This window comes from Haliaeetus albicilla, chromosome 16 (assembly GCF_947461875.1).
Source record: "Haliaeetus albicilla chromosome 16, bHalAlb1.1, whole genome shotgun sequence".
NCBI lineage: Eukaryota > Metazoa > Chordata > Aves > Accipitriformes > Accipitridae > Haliaeetus > Haliaeetus albicilla.
In genome coordinates, this window is record NC_091498.1 from 29,138,336 (window position 1) to 29,153,898 (window position 15,563).

Here is a 15,563-nt window from a genome sequence, read left to right on the forward strand (position 1 = left end):
GTGTGTACTTTACCATTCCTGGTGCCTTAGAATCAGTCCAAGGATTCCCAGGGATCTCTTGAACATAGTCTAAAATCTGTTAATCAAAATATGGTGTTTGCTTTCCTGAAGGTGTCTGTCTGTAAGCCACTGTAGTCACCAGAGCAGTTCATTAGGCTCTGATGGACAGACCTGTTCTTGCAGATTAGATTAGTAGGTTTACTAGATATAATCAATTGTCCATAAAGGTCCCCATTGTTTTAAATCACTATTTTATATATATTAGCAGTACAGCCTGTGCAGAATTTAGTGTTGTTTTTTGAAAATGACTCCAAGTAACCCATGCAAAATTGCTGCTAAGGCAGAGAGCATAGTAGAAAAACGGTGTGCTCAGATATCACACTTAAAATCCACACTGATGCATCACAGTTGTATGTGTTTGTACTGATGGATAGCCTGGGAGTTGTGTGTTAAATTTATCATTGTATTTGCTGCCTTGTGAAATGTCAGTCTTGAGACCTGGGGCGATTAGATTTGAAGGAAAGTCCTCAGGCCCTTATGGTGGTTCTTGGAATTACAACTCAGCTTTGTTATCTAGAAAGTCAATAGATCTTAGGCTTCCTGTCTACCTACAGATTTCAAGCAAGATGAACATCAGTAAAGGCAGGTCAGTTGATAAAGCTCTTAAATGATAAATAAGGAGATTTTAATTAAATATAATCTAATTGTCACAGCTCAGATCTCATTAAGTACCTCTGTCAACATACCTGGTTTAGAAAAAAAAAAGGGGGAAAGGAAAAATTCCATCAGTAACAAACAACTGTACTCATAACTAAATTCCAAGCAAGCAAACTCAGCAAAATATTGTAGTGTGTGCAGTTCAGAGTCCACTCAGATATTTTCCAGACTACCATCTGCATCAGAAAGTTGCTGGACAAATAACTCTGATTCTCTCCAGTAGTTTCTTGGTATGCCTGAGGTGGGATTCCAAAAGAGGAATAGTTGGCAAGTTGTTGTGTTTTGGTTTTACCTTCACCAAAGCCTGTTTGTATTACAGGGATCATAGTGCATCTCTGGTCTTTGGCACCTGTACTCATTTATTTTAAGAAAGTTAATTTCTTGGGGATCATAAAAAATCCAGATGGGGAAAAAAATATTCTGTTATGAGAAAATTCCTATCTGCTGCACTGAAATAACTGAAAATGGCTCTCTAAATAGTCCAAAGAAGTCCACTTATGGTCCAAGACCCAAATTTTCTTTTTTTAAAAAAAAAGCAAGTTCGAGAAATACTTTAAAATATCTTTGTCCAGCTTTTTGCCCCTGGAGGAGGAAGTGAGAAATCTAGAAAGCGGCACATGTGACAGATGTTGCTCAAGATGCTTAACACATTATTTAAAGATGCTCTGTAACCATCATGTTGTGAGTAATAAAAGAATGTGAATGGGATGGAAGAGGAACAGTCCAGATTTACTGTAACCACATCTGTAGTCTCACTACTCTCGCATGATGTAAAGAGGTCGTCAAACTCCTGCCGGTTCCTGGAGTATTCCTAAAAGTATCTCTGCAGTGCAAGGCAACATCAGATTAGGGAGCCCTCAGGTTACCTCCAAGTGAGCTGGCATGTCTGTAGTAGATTACCACACAGGGATACCAGCTTCAGTGCCAGAAACAGTAAAGCTCTGTTACTGCCATACATAGTTAATTAGCTCGGGTGTCACACCGAGCAAACACAGCTATATTGCTTCTGGTTCCGCAGCTAAGTTAATTGAGGCTGGCTTGGGGATCTTTGCCCCAATGTGCGGTGCAGACATACCCAGGAATGCACTCCTATTGTTGACTGAATACTGTATTTTCTCATAAATGTGGCAGGAGTATAATTGCAGGGTGGAAAAAGAAGGCCAATATACATTCACTTCACTTTAGAAACTAAATTAAACCTTTGACTTAACTCACTTCTATACCAGCTCCCTGCAGGCATTTCTACAGGCTTCATTAGAGCCAACCTAGAGGCCATGGAAAAGGTCTCACAAAAGACTAGCCAGGAAGCCAGTCACAGACCCAGATCCTGCTGCTACAGAATACAATCTGCCTCTTGGCACCTCGGGCTTGCAGCTGCCAGGCACTCTCCTTATGTGGTCACTGGTGTTGGCTCGGAGGCTGGAGCAGATAGACGAGGAGGGCTAAGGGGGAACACATTCATCACTGCCAGCAACGAGTGGAGGCAGTGCCAAGTCACTATGTAACTAGGCACATGTGCCAATTTGCTCAGTAATTGGATTGCTATTTGAAAAATTAAAGCGGTGTCTAGAAAATTCGAACCTTTGCATTTATGAAGTTTGAAGTTTGCAGCTGAGAGGCTGAACAGGAAGAATGGAGGTGATCAAATATAGGTGTTTAAGGAGAGCAAATGTACGGAGTAATTTGATTACTTTCAAAAGTGTTACACCAGCCTCAGAAGCAGCTTCTCTGTACCAGAGAGACAAAGAGCAAGACACAGTGCAGTGGAAAGCTGTAATGTTATGGACAAGCTGTAACCCATTGCTTACTAAGGAAAATTAGTGTGGAGTTGCCAGCTGAAAGCGATTTGTATAAAGAAGACATATAATTAGAGGGAAAGGCTTGATATACTTGCTGTAATTTTTTTTTTCCCCTAAAGAGAAAAAACTGTTAATGGGCATTATTCTATCTTTTCAGTTTTTTTCTGAGCCTGTGAATTTGTTGCTTCTGTCTACTGTATACATTGCTCTCAAATACATTTGGTGAACAAATCCTATGCGCTAATATTAAGCGTAAATGATACTGAATTATCCGGCTGCGGAGAGAATTTCTTATTCAGAAGTATGCCTCTGCCACAAGCCATTTCTGCTCCTCCTGAAGTCGAATTCAGACCTTGCTTTGACTTCAGTAGAAGCCTAACTGTATCCACAAATATGGTTACCTAAATAGTCCTTCAGGCATTTCATTATTCTTTGCAGTTGAACTCACTGGCCACCCTTATTCAGCTGAAAACTTCGAGCATATGGGTACGAAGGATTATAAATTGTTCCTAAGATAATATTTGTAGTTTAAAGTATAATCTGGTTGCTAGTAGACATATAAAAGTAGTGCCTGTGTTCTTCATCACTGTTAAGCGGAAACTCAAGCTGGAAGCTCTGTATTTAAAATAATAAAAAGTAAAAATCTATGGACTCATACTGAGGAAGAACTATTTGGAACCTCTGTGAAATGTCTGATTATTTCTCATGCACTCAGTCCTGGTAGAATGAGGTTAACACATGTCAAAGCAGGGGCTAAGGAAAGTTTGGGTTACATTTCTGCCCCTAGATGGAGTATTCTGCACGCTGGTATATATATATATTTTTTTTTTTTTTTATTTTGGGAGAATGGAGCTGTGTTAGAAGCCTTGAAATGCCTCTTGTTCTGAATTCCCTTTACAGTGTATCAAGTGCTGCCCCATTGGGACTAGAGTAACTGGGTCCCAGAGACCATTTAGACATGAAAAATTAAAATAGAGTTTGTTTGTATAATTGATTGGATACTATAAAGGCCACTGCAATTTCTTAGTGTCTCTTCTTCATTTGTTAGTAATAGATATATACGTAAAAAAGCAAGAAGCCTGCACTTTACAAAGTGTCTCTGATTACTATGAAACATCTGATATTTGCAGCTTGCAGTGCTGAATGTTTGTGTGATTTTCATGGTATTCCCTTCTCTTAGTATACTGTGAATACCATGGTAACCTTAACCGCTTGTAAAACATTTTAATAGTGACCACTGTAATATAGTGGTTGTGTGCAAACAGCATGCACCATTGCTTCAGAGGTGTTTGTAACACTTTGTTTTTGTCACAATCGGAGTAAAATGTTGCCAGATTTCAAGAACGGAATTCTAAATTTGCCAAACAGGGAGCTAGCTGAAAGTAAGTTCTCCTGTTCTCCAGCTTCTGTCTTTGATCATCTCTGGAGTTTCATTGATACATTCCTGCCCAGCACTCACAAGCTTAGTGAACCATGGCTCCAGAAAGCACAGAGTTGCTTGGGAAAAGCATTTGGCTCCAGACGCTGTATTTGGAAGGGGGGGGGGGTGGGTGGGTGTCAGATTAGAAGCCAGCTTTTGAAAAACCTAGATTGTTTTGTATGTGCGAGTGAGAATTCAGCTGTAGGCTCTTAGCTCAGATATGTTCACATGTGGGCTTCTGGTTTAGCCCGCTCTAACAGGAGGGACCAGCTGCAAAGTTTGTCCCTGGACTGGGAGCTGAATTCCTGCAGAATCCAGGATTTTGGTTTGGACCTTTTTAGATATGATGTAAATGCCAGCAGCTTCCTAACAACTGTTCTTGAAGCTCAGAGCAGAATTTAGAGCAGACCCTTGTGCGTTAGGGAATTGCACAAGATATCCCTTCTCAGAACAGAAAGAAAAAGCCCAACAAAACCTAAGCCATCTGACTAGAGTCCTGAGAAATGCTTTCCAGCTTTCAAAGAAAGAAAGGGTCTTAATTCAGATTTGCCGGAATCGTCTAATTAGTCCCTTTAATGCCATGCACCTTATAGTCTGTGCCACCGGATTCGTCCTATAAATGAGACGATGGGCTAATTCATCTTGGCAGCAGTAAACAGACCTTGTGATTGTCCTCCTTACAAACACCGGCCTGATTTTAGGAAAATGCTTTGACCAAGCCTGCGTCCCTGCTCCCTCCCCCGTGAGCCCCCCCCCCTTTTCTGAGCGCTGCCTGTGCTTCTTGCCCTCCTTCTTCCCCACCAACCCAACCCACCCCGTCTCACACACAGTGACATACCTCACACATTTGCCACTGCTAACAACAACCTGTCAACTCTTTCTTTGCACCGTGCTAGGCGCCCTTTGTTTCTGCAGCCCAGCAAGCCTTGCAGCTGTTGTCCGAGGCCTGCTCCGACAGCCTGTGATCAGTCAGCTGCAAAATCCTCCCTGAACAACTCGGTATTCACAGCTCTAATCGGGCCAGCGGACTGTTTCCTCCTCTCTCGCAGTAAATCTTTATCACTTGCGCTCTGCTCGTCAGTTAGTGGCGCCAGCTCTTTGGGCTGCTCTATCCCTTTCCCATACTCTGCTGGGCTGTGTGCTCTGAATGCTAACTCCAGCCTTGTTCAGACTCGGTGCTGCCTCAGCGCTGCAATCCACATGTTGGGAAGGTCCAAATTCCTGCTCCCTACCCATCTTTGAAGCCGAACATGCGTCGAGTTTGTACCTCTCCAAAGGTGAAGATACTCAAAGGCTCCCTCCCTCTGCCGATTTCATATTTTATCCATATAAGTTAATTATGTGATCATTTTTCTGTTTCTCTCCAGCAGGCTGTTGTGCTTCTGTTTAAGAGCTGTCTTTGGTAGGAAGATGAGGGTGAGCTGCCCAGTCTAGGGAAGCTGGTGATGGCAAGGGAAACCCTGGGGAAACTGGCACAAGCCTTAATTTGATCGCATGCCCAGGGCTATTAACCTTCTTCCTAATGGTCCCCCCACGGACGGAAACACATTTCCCTCCATCCTGTCCCTGACTTGATGCCATCTCAGTCTTTTAAAAGATTTACATCAAAGATGTTGAATTGTGAAGCAGATTTTTAGAAAAAAGGATCAAAGTACGCTTTCTTAGTATCCCAGCTGAGTTGAGGAGAGTCCACGGAGCTTTTAGGGTGAGGTTTATGTCAACGTGGAGTTGTGGAGGATTTATACTTTTGGAGCTGAAAATACAACTTTATCTGTGCCTGTTGCCGCTCGTGATACGGCATGAAAACTCCTCCTGCCTCCTTTGGCAAAACGTTGTGGGTTTTATTTCCCTGTACACTACGTTTGGGCCTGGGATTGTAGATGACGGAGAGTGTAATTAAAGCTCAGTTAAACAGCACATTTTGCAAAGAGACTCAACTAGCTTTTAAGTAAAGCTTCCTGGAGATTACTTTAAAAAAAAAACCCCACAAAAAACCTATTCAGGATAGTGAGGGTTATTGCAGTTTATAAGGAACCTGGGAAGCTTTTGTCTGAACATTGGTCTGAGGACCAAAAAGTAATGGTCTTTGATCTTGTCTCTGAAGCAGAGTCCATCTCTGGCACTGGAAAACCCATTTCTCTTTCTGCATCAGCTTCTCCCACCGTTAAGTCTTTGTTTTGGCTGTTCCAGGTGTGTGTGTGTGCATGCAGGGCTGAAGATTAACCAAATAGAGAAATATTCCTTTAAGAGTAAAACATGAACTGGCTTTAAAAATATGTTGTTGCTATTAGTTTTATGAGGTAGCTGTAAAATAGATGCTGCTTGGAAAATCTGTGTTCATTTCTATTCAGACTTTCTATGCCTCAGTTCCTCATAGTATAGTTATTTGCTTGGTCAAAGATAAGCTCATGCATATAGGATTCTTAGAGCTTTGGCATTGGTGATCCATTTGAGCCTGTAGAGAGACACACAAATTAAATCCAATGACAACGACAGTCGATTTGATGTGCAGAGGAACATCGCCGTTATACGGTATTACGCACGTATGTCCAGTAATCTGTAGGTAACATGTGGCACTGCTTATTCATTGAGCTCATAATTTGAGTCTGACAGCCTTGGGAATATACCCGTGTCCCACGTATTTGCAGCAGTCTGCAGTCATGTTTGCTTTGTGGCCATCCTGGTAGTGCTCTGTTGGTGTGCCCTTCGTAAACAGCTCCCACGCATGCTTCCAGGTGGGATGTGTTTTCTCGCTGTGTAAGCAGACCTATAAAGTATTTAAGGCTTGATTTGGGAAAATAGCTGGTATTTGCCACAGAAAAGCCCTTCTGTCTCGGTGTGTTCTTCAGCGAAATTGAACGTTGCGTGAACAGGATTTGAATATTGGCCCTTTTTCTGTAGGCTGTCTACAAGGGCAGCAGTAGAAATATGATCTTGAATAGTATGGAGTGTCCCACAAATAGGCTGATCGTGCCATTTGTTGGGGGAAGCTTCGCTGTTGAAGGTGCTGTTATGATCAGAGTCAGTTTGGTGGAAAGTAAGATAAAAAGGATGCAACGCTACCTTGACAGGCCCTAGGCAAACGCCTTTAAGACAACCTTTTCAGTTCTCTGATTTACTTTCTCTCTTGTCACTGTTCTCGTTTCCTTCCTTCACGTTCCAGGGTTTTACCTGTCGTTCTTTAGTGACTTTTTTTCCCCAGCTGTCTTCAAGGTCTTAATGGGTACCGTGGGATTGGTCCGGCGGCTCAGTTTCGTAGTTTGGTGCTCCTGGCGTAAGTGATGAAAGGAGACCTCCTGTGCGGTCAGCCACCTATGCTTCCTCTGTACTTGTAAGTCTCATCTGTCGTGTGAGCCTTGATGGGGTTACTTTGCCTGCAGCTTGGAGGGCTATATCCTTTGGAAGAAATCCTGGTTGTGTTCCCTGACCCCTACCAGCTAGAAGTGTAATAGAGTTTGGCCAATCTTTTTTTTGTCAAATAGTAAGCTACTCGACACAGTTATGTTGTGATGTGATTGTCTCCAATTTTATAAAACAGTGGTGCTTCACCATGCTTGGGGGGAGTGGAATGGGTAATATATCCAGTGTCCTCTGCACAAAAAGCAGTTGATTTTGACGTGATCTTCAAGAACTTGATGTCCTTTCAAGACATCCTTGTACATCCTAATTTTTAAAAAAATTTTTTTTTTTTTTGAAATCTCGTGGTAGCTAGAATTTACACATAACCTGATACAGTAGAAATACATACTCTGGCTTTGAATTACAAAGGAAGATTCTAACAGTCTGAATTGAAAGTGAATAGAACAAGGAAAAGACTTTCTCAAAATTGTTACTAATTTAAAAAAAATGAAAAAAGCCACAGCACAATATTTTGACTCTTTACACAGAAGTAAGGAAGTCCGTGTGTGCATAGCCCAGCATATACTTTCCTTAGTAAGTTGCCACTGTCCATGTGTCCTGGTTCTCCTGCTCGTCTACTGATGTTTGTGCCTTGAAGTGAGGTTTAGGTTTGTTGTTGTTTTTTTTTTTCTTTTTTTGAAGGACGTAGCTGGTGCTTACCTTGGTATAGTTGTAATTCTGTGGTGCTTGATGATATGGCCTTAGAATAATCAATTAGAAAAATGTCTTGAAGTTACGACAGGAAGTTTTTGTCTATTCTTTTCCTCAGAACTTTGTGCCACGGGGAAAACTCCTCACAGGAGTCGAGTATTACTAATGGGAATGTATTGTTTGAAGCATCTTATTTCAGCTCTCTTGTCTTAGAGGTAAGTTCAGTTCTCCTTCATTTTTACGCAGAACTGCAATGAAGACTTTGTATTTTTTTCTGTTTGTTTACTGCTAGAAGAGGACTTGTTCATGCCTGTAGGATGAATAGGATGAGCAGAATTTGAGAACAGCTTATCTGTTCCCTGTTCTAAATTGAAAGTGGGCTTGACTTAGTTTTCCTAATGCATCTGGATGCATATATTGGGGCAGGATATTTTACTGCTTTGTTTTTTTATTTTTAAGAAGCGATGTCAACTCTTTTCCTAGCTCCCCCCGTATCTGTCTTTTAAGAAAATCTCAGACCCCAGTATCTTTCTATGGGATTTTTTTTCCTGAGTTATTGATAATATGCTTACACAATAATTCCATTTTAAAATAGTCTTTTAGTCTAGGAGTTTCCTTGTCTGATTTGCCACAGACTTTCCAGAAAAATTCTACCTTGGCATAAAGTTTATACCTGTGAAAGTTCAAGGAAATCGGTTTAGCTTTCGCTAAATGAGGAAGGGGTTCTGCCAAAATGGACTTTATGATGCAAGGCTAGTTTAAGCACGGATAGACTAGTTTCTTCATAAGTATTAGCTAATATTGGTGTATAATCAGTCTCATAAAGAAAAAATATGACTAAATGGATTTTATATTGCTTATAAAAATGAATTTTTGTTTCTTCTTTGGCTACTCAAGGAAGAATGCTTACTACTAAACCATTGCTTTTAATTTTGTGAGCCGCCTCTTGTGTACAAATTTCCTGTACATCTTGAACAAAATCATGTAAGAGATGAACAAAGAATGAGGGGAAGAATTATAAATGGATCCATGTGACTGCCTCTTCTCCAGACAATTTTTTTTTTTTTTCTCTCACTTAAGAAGTTTAGAGGGGAGGCAGGGCCATGCAGTGTTTGTTAAAGCTGATGGAATATCTTTCTCCCTCAGGGTATTTCTTTAATCAACGTTTCTTTATACCATTAGGTCATCTCCTCTATTTTTTTTTTTTTTTTTTTTTTTCCTGAAGAAGCCTTGTTTTGTACTTTTCATGCACCCTGATGTTTATTCTCAGAATTATGGCCTGATCACTTCCTCTCTTTTCCTCAAAATCTCTGTCTTTTTATCTATTTTAAGTGCTGGAGCACAAAGATAACCCCATCATAGTTCTCTCATTTTCCCCGGCAGTTCCCCCCCTTCCCTCCCCGCAATGAAAAAATGAAAGGTCTCATGGTCTTACAGATTTTCTTTATGCTTATTTTGGCCTATTTGCAACCCAAATACATCATCACGCTATAAGACGGCTCTCTAAGGCTCTTGGATCAATTAAAGGTAGCCCTATTCATTGCCAGTACAAACCTTTGCCTATTAACTCTTTCAAAGGGCATTTGTCATCGCAAAAAGCTGTGAATGCCGTCTGGGTTCATTGATTAAAAAAAGGTATTGTTTTAAGGCTGCTGAATATCTTAATTAGTTGTAATCAGAGGGTAGCTTGTGTCTGTAAAGTGATACAGTTACCTTTCACCTACTTGCTTTATTTTCTGTGTTTTTAAAAGAAAAAAATCTCAAAAGTAATTCAAGCATACTGGTTTTAGGGTACAAGAGGAGCACACTTGCTGATTAAACTATAATTTATGACATTGTTTTGTAAAGCCAGATATTTAATGTGGTAACCCAGAATATGTCTCATTGGCCTATGATCAGCCAAGAGCGAGTAAGTGGAGCGGCGCTGCTCACTGCCAGCGATCATACTCCTTTCTTCACTCAGAAATCCAGTGTCTATATTCGGGAAATGTAGAAATCTACCCCAACTCTGCAAGCACTTGCACATGTACTTGGCTTGGGCACGTGAATTGTCCATTTATATGATACAGCACTGTTTGTCGGATCAAGGTAGAACAGGGTAGTGTTTTTTTAGACCAGTAGTTCATTTGCCACAATTGTTGCCTCTGATGATTTGAAGCTATTTATGAATGTGTACCAAAGCTCTGGCAAACTGTTTTAGCTGGAAAAATGTCTTTTCTGCTGTCCCCTGAATCAAAACATTTCTTCCAGTAGTTAATAGTACAAATCGTTAGAGAGACCGTTTCGAAAATTAAAATCAACACTTCTTGGGCTTCATGAAAAGTTTTGTTTGTGCTTGTTGCTTTCTTGGTTTATTTTCCGGTGAAAACAACATAGTTTATATTTCTCCTAAAATACATTGCTCAAATCAAATGGTTATTTATGTGCCTCTAATGGAGGCATCAGGGTGTAGACAGAACCCTTCCACTCACATGTCTCAATGGTGTAGCAATGGCTTGCGTCATTTGACCCTCACTCACCCTCTGGAGATGCATTTCCAGAGGTGATTTGGGGTTATATGCTTTTCTTTCTGTATTTGTGCAAATATCTTGTTATAGGGAGGAAAAAACACTTGACAAAAAAAATCCTACGCTAAGTCACAGTTGGTATAAATGTGTGCTTTTGCGCTTGAATAAGATATTAGATACAGTAATAATAGCAAATAGCATTTAATTTGTTTCATTATGGGAAGGGGAGGGGACACAAATGGTGTCTTACAGGGAGTGTCCCTCATGTGGGACAAAAAGTCTGTAGAAAATACCTAACACGCTAACCAGGTATATCAAATTGCTGGTGTAGTTCGGTCATCTGGGAAGCAGGGCAGTGCCATGTCTTGGAACGACCAGACAAATGAATCCCCAACACTCACACTCAACTTGTGGTTTGCTTGATGAATTTTATTACAGAAAATCCATGCATGTACATGCATGGATTCTCAAGGTAATATGGCAGAGTCACGTAAATGCAAGTGGTACTGTATTCAGTCTCTTATTTTCCAGTGAATAAGTGTACTAGACAATGTATGGCTTGAAGTTAGAATATGTTTATGATTTATCTATTTCTTTCAGAAGCCAAGTTTCCTCGCAGTACGATTCTGCTATACATGCCTAGATTCTGCATGAAGTACTTCTTGTGAGTACATTATCTCCTTTTTAATTTTTTTTTATTTTTACAAAAATGCTTCAAAAAATCTAGTTTTGTCTTCAACTGACTGTATAGATAAGAGCCTATTATCGTCTCTATTTCATAGATGAGGAAAACCAGTCTGATAAAGATTAAAATCCCAATTCAAGGAAATGCATAAACTTAAGCACATATTTTAATGTTCCTGTGATTTTGGCATAAACTATTCTGAAAAGTTTCTCTGGGACGTTGTCAGAGGCAAAAATAGAAAATGCATTTGCGTTGCAGACAGTACCTCAGCCACAGTATTCCTCACTGCAGTGTGTGGACATAATAATTTTTCTTTTTATACTTGATAAAAAATGTGATGCATGGCATGGTCATACAATAGAGATTTATTTTTGTAGTTGGTTATTTAATTTGGTGGTTTATATCCTATCGTATTGAAGCTCATTTTGGTATGGAGATCAATGCAATTCTAACCTTTTTCTTCAGCTTTGTAGACTTTCACAGAAGCGTGTAGTGTCTTTTCTTTGGTCAGGTGCCTTGGAAATAAATTTGGAGAAATAAATATGCACATTTCTACTGTAGCTGTGCTGTGCATATGTATTTATATATAATGGTATTGTGTGTCTTGCTCTATATAACATTTTTAGGTGTCTGTACAAGTAGGAGATTTATGAAGTGTGACTCATTTTTCCTTCTCCACACTGTTCCAGTGGAAGAGCTCAGACTGCGATGAGAAAAACTAGTACACGTTATTAAGAATTCCGATAAAGTAGGCTGAATAAATTTGTTTTCTTTGTGAGCCTTAATCCTGTGTTGTATTGGCTTCTTGGACATGGCTAATTTATTTGGAATTCCATTCTGTTCCCGACAGCATTCCTGATTAGCAGTTTGATCACCCGGAGCAAAGTTACATACCAGCTTTCAACTCTTGTAATCTAGCAGTGTAATTTTTTCAAATGGACTCTTTTCTTTCCTTCTTTGCCCCAGCTCCCCTTCTTTTTGTGTGCAAAGAGACTTTAAAAATAAGCAGGATAACCTGTTAGTAGAATGAAAAACTTGTTCAAAACACAATATAGTTTTCTGAATGCCTGACTTGGGTCTGGCCACAAAGCCTCTGTTGCAAAGTTCAGACTGGAATATGGAAACTTCCAAAATCATAGTTATATTGGCCTGTTTATTGTAAATCTAGTGTTGTGTGGCTATTGAAAATGAGACTGAAGAAAGCAAACGATTAATGAGACAAAGCCAAAGCATAGAGCCTAAGCCATGCAATCCCACACCATTATTATTATTATTTTTTAAATTTAGTATGATAATGGTAGGTCTGATAATACATTATTACTCACATGGTTTTAAATAATCTTAAGAAGTTTTTTCTAGTTACGCATGTATTTAATAAGAACCTTGCTGAATGCAATCCTATTTTTGATCATCTATCTTCAAAGTTTCCAAAACCCTGTTAATTTCCAAGTAAACCTTTATAAGAAATATTTCAAATATAGCTTTCAGATAATGTAATTTCATTTTTAAATAGAAAAATAAGGTTCGGAGCTGTGTCAGTGCAGCATGTGAAATGTTTACCTTCCATCACTTATAAAGGATAACAGTTTTTTTTCAGTAATTGCATTTTATGGGTGGTGCGATATCATCTTTGAGTTCTTTCCATGGTCTGTTGTTTGCCAAAGCATGTTTTGCCTATGGTAAGTTTTAGAAACTTTACCCTTAGCTACTAAATAGAAGTTAAAGTAAAGTTTGTCACATGCTGGACCTTGTATGGAAATTGCAGTTGTGTCATTGTTCGCTTTTATCAATACTGGCTTATGCTGTCAAAACAAATGATGACTAGGAAACCCAAATTTAATTGTAAACCAGAAGCAGGTTTTGATCTGATCTCTTTTTGGTAGAACACAGGAGGAGCATCATCTGAGTGCAACTAGAGGAAACATAGCATGTAGCAGCCCCCTTCCCTAAGTGCTTAATCTGCCGAAGACATGTAGTTACAGATGAGAGGGAACTGGGTTTTCTATCCTGTGACATTTCTTAAGGTCCCACTCTGATTTTGTACAGAGTGAGAAGGAAGCAAGGTTTTTAAGTCATGAGAGACTCCAGAATAGCCCAAAGATAGGTGGCCACAGCACTCGTCTAAAGACTCAAACTGTGGTTTTATGGATGAATGCTTTGACTGTATAATGTTTTGAAGAGCTTGATCTGTCTTTCTGTTTTGTTCTGATCTTGAATTTTAAGGATCTGAAAAGCAGCTCTTGACAAATGTTTCATCAGAGCTGGAGCATGTTTTGCCAGATTTCTGGTTTTGAAAAACTGGTATTTCAATTGAAACACTATTTGGTCAAAAATAATAATAATAATAAAAATCTCTACTAGATTGATGTGAATTCAGTGAGAAAAAAAAAATAATCCACTGATGCCACTGAGGAAAGGAGAGCACTGAGAAAGGATGGCTTAGGGCTAGATCCATTATGTCTGATTGAATTCAGCGATAATTCCTTAATTTCCCCAACAAAAATCCAGAGGTTCTTTCCAACCGAAAAAATTACACATCTGAGTGTGAAGACTTAGCAGATAGTGTAGGGCCTCTGACCACTTAAAGAGGGAAATGTACGTAATAATTGCTTGATAACAAGCTATTCTGAACTTTGTAACATAAATTCTAAATGTTTATACTAGGCTTTTTTCGTTTGACTAAATATTTTTATATTTTTATGTTTGTTCACCTTTAGGTGGATGTTTTGGTTATTACTTACCTTTTAATTAATTGATGTGAATAAATATCATGGCATATACGTGCTCTATTCTGCTACTTCTAGATCATGTTCTGATCACACTCCTGGTAAGAAATTCCTATAAATGAAAGGGAAGCGAGATGTCTACTGCTGAGCATTGCAGCATGCAGCAGCATGTGAAGGTGATAATGGAGTGACAGCTCCGAAACTGCAAAGGTCTCATCAAGTCTTTTTTAAATACAGACCTCTTCAGGTAATCACTTTTAAGACTGATTTATAAGTTTTTGTTTCATTTTCTCCTAGTCCTTTTCCCTCATTTGTATTACTGTTTTTCCTATGATCTGTGTGTGTTTTTTGCTTTTAAATCTTTTGACTGTGAGGCCTTTGAGGATGAGCTAGAGTTTTACAAACATTTCTGGGTTTATGGACAGTGAAGTTATTCTTAAGAGAAGAAATATGTAATAAATGAAGTATCTTATTTCTGTCCTTGTTTTTCTTGATCATGGAAATGGGCATATTGAACTGACTGTAGTGGGAGGAGCATGTTTGCTGGGGATTTTCCAGTAGAAAACCAGTGGGGCAGGTGTTTGCTTTCCTTTGACTCAATGCAACATTGAATGATCTTGATATGTGCATGTTATCACAAGTTATTTGAAGCAGGAATTGACTTTGAATGTCAGATTTTGTCCTCTAAAGCTATGAATACCTTGATCTGGCTTTTTAAGTGGTATTTTGTTTTCAGTGTGATGTAGAACGCTTGTTCAGGAGATTTCACGTGTGTAAACTGGAGCAAGGTGCCTTTTTGACTCTGATAACTATAGAAGGCACCTGATTCTGAGACATAAGTGCTGGTCTTGAAATTTTTCTTTTTTTCTTAACAGTGAACTGGGAACTTCTTGTTAGCCATGCCGACACCTGCAGCTCTGCCGTTTTCTTTTGTAGATATCCAGCCTTTTGAATGTGTGGTAAATACAGTAAGTAATATATCCTATTTTTTAATGCTAATTTATGTATATTTGGGGACATGTTTCAAACTGGTAACAGTGGATGTTTTATGATTATTGTCGTATTGTCTGCTTTGTTGCTTGTAAATTCACTTGATATTTTAAAATTTTAGGAATGTAGTGATATTTTAGGAGGTAGACTGCTTCATAATTGGAACTGAAAAATTAGATGTGAAATCTGTTGCCTTACATTTTAAAGGTCAACAAGAATGCATAATACATACTTTTTTTGTTTGTTTGCTAAACTACCCTTCAATGGGCACTGATTACCATGACAATTAATTATGTGATAATTTAAAAGCAAAATATAGAATTTGTCTTGGAAATAGTTTCAAATTAGAGGATTTTAATAAATGTTTATAGCAGAAGAGGGTAATAATGTTATGTGATGAAAGCATATGTTAGTAATAAAATATCATCTGTCAGGAATACTGTCCTATCATGCCATTGTTCTCTAGAGAGATGATTATTTGAAAAACGATTTTAACAAAATAACCTATGAACAGAGAGGATGCTTTTATGGGTGATACAGCTGATACATCATACATTCTTCGAAAAGGCAAATCATTAAAAATGGTGCCAGGCATTAGGAATATCTGTCATGTGAAAAAGTATATTTGGGAAAATCCAAAAATAATTATCGGTATGTAGACTTTACCTA

The 15,563-nt window shown here is 38.9% G+C and overlaps 1 protein-coding gene across 2 annotated transcripts in view; it reads left to right on the forward strand.

Moving 5' to 3' along the window:
* Positions 1-15,563, forward strand: part of SMIM38 (small integral membrane protein 38) — a 34,659-nt gene that overhangs the window by 14,249 nt on the left and 4,847 nt on the right. Inside the window, exons 1-5 of one of the 2 annotated variants that reach the window (XR_011328215.1) lie at positions 6,498-7,267; positions 8,105-8,201; positions 11,094-11,157; positions 13,983-14,151; positions 14,780-14,872. The gene's annotated coding sequence lies outside the window, so the exon portion shown is untranslated. Of the gene's footprint in view, positions 1-6,497; positions 7,268-8,104; positions 8,202-11,093; positions 11,158-13,982; positions 14,152-14,779; positions 14,873-15,563 lie in introns of those variants that run through there. The other variant, XM_069804108.1, reaches the window with a different exon arrangement.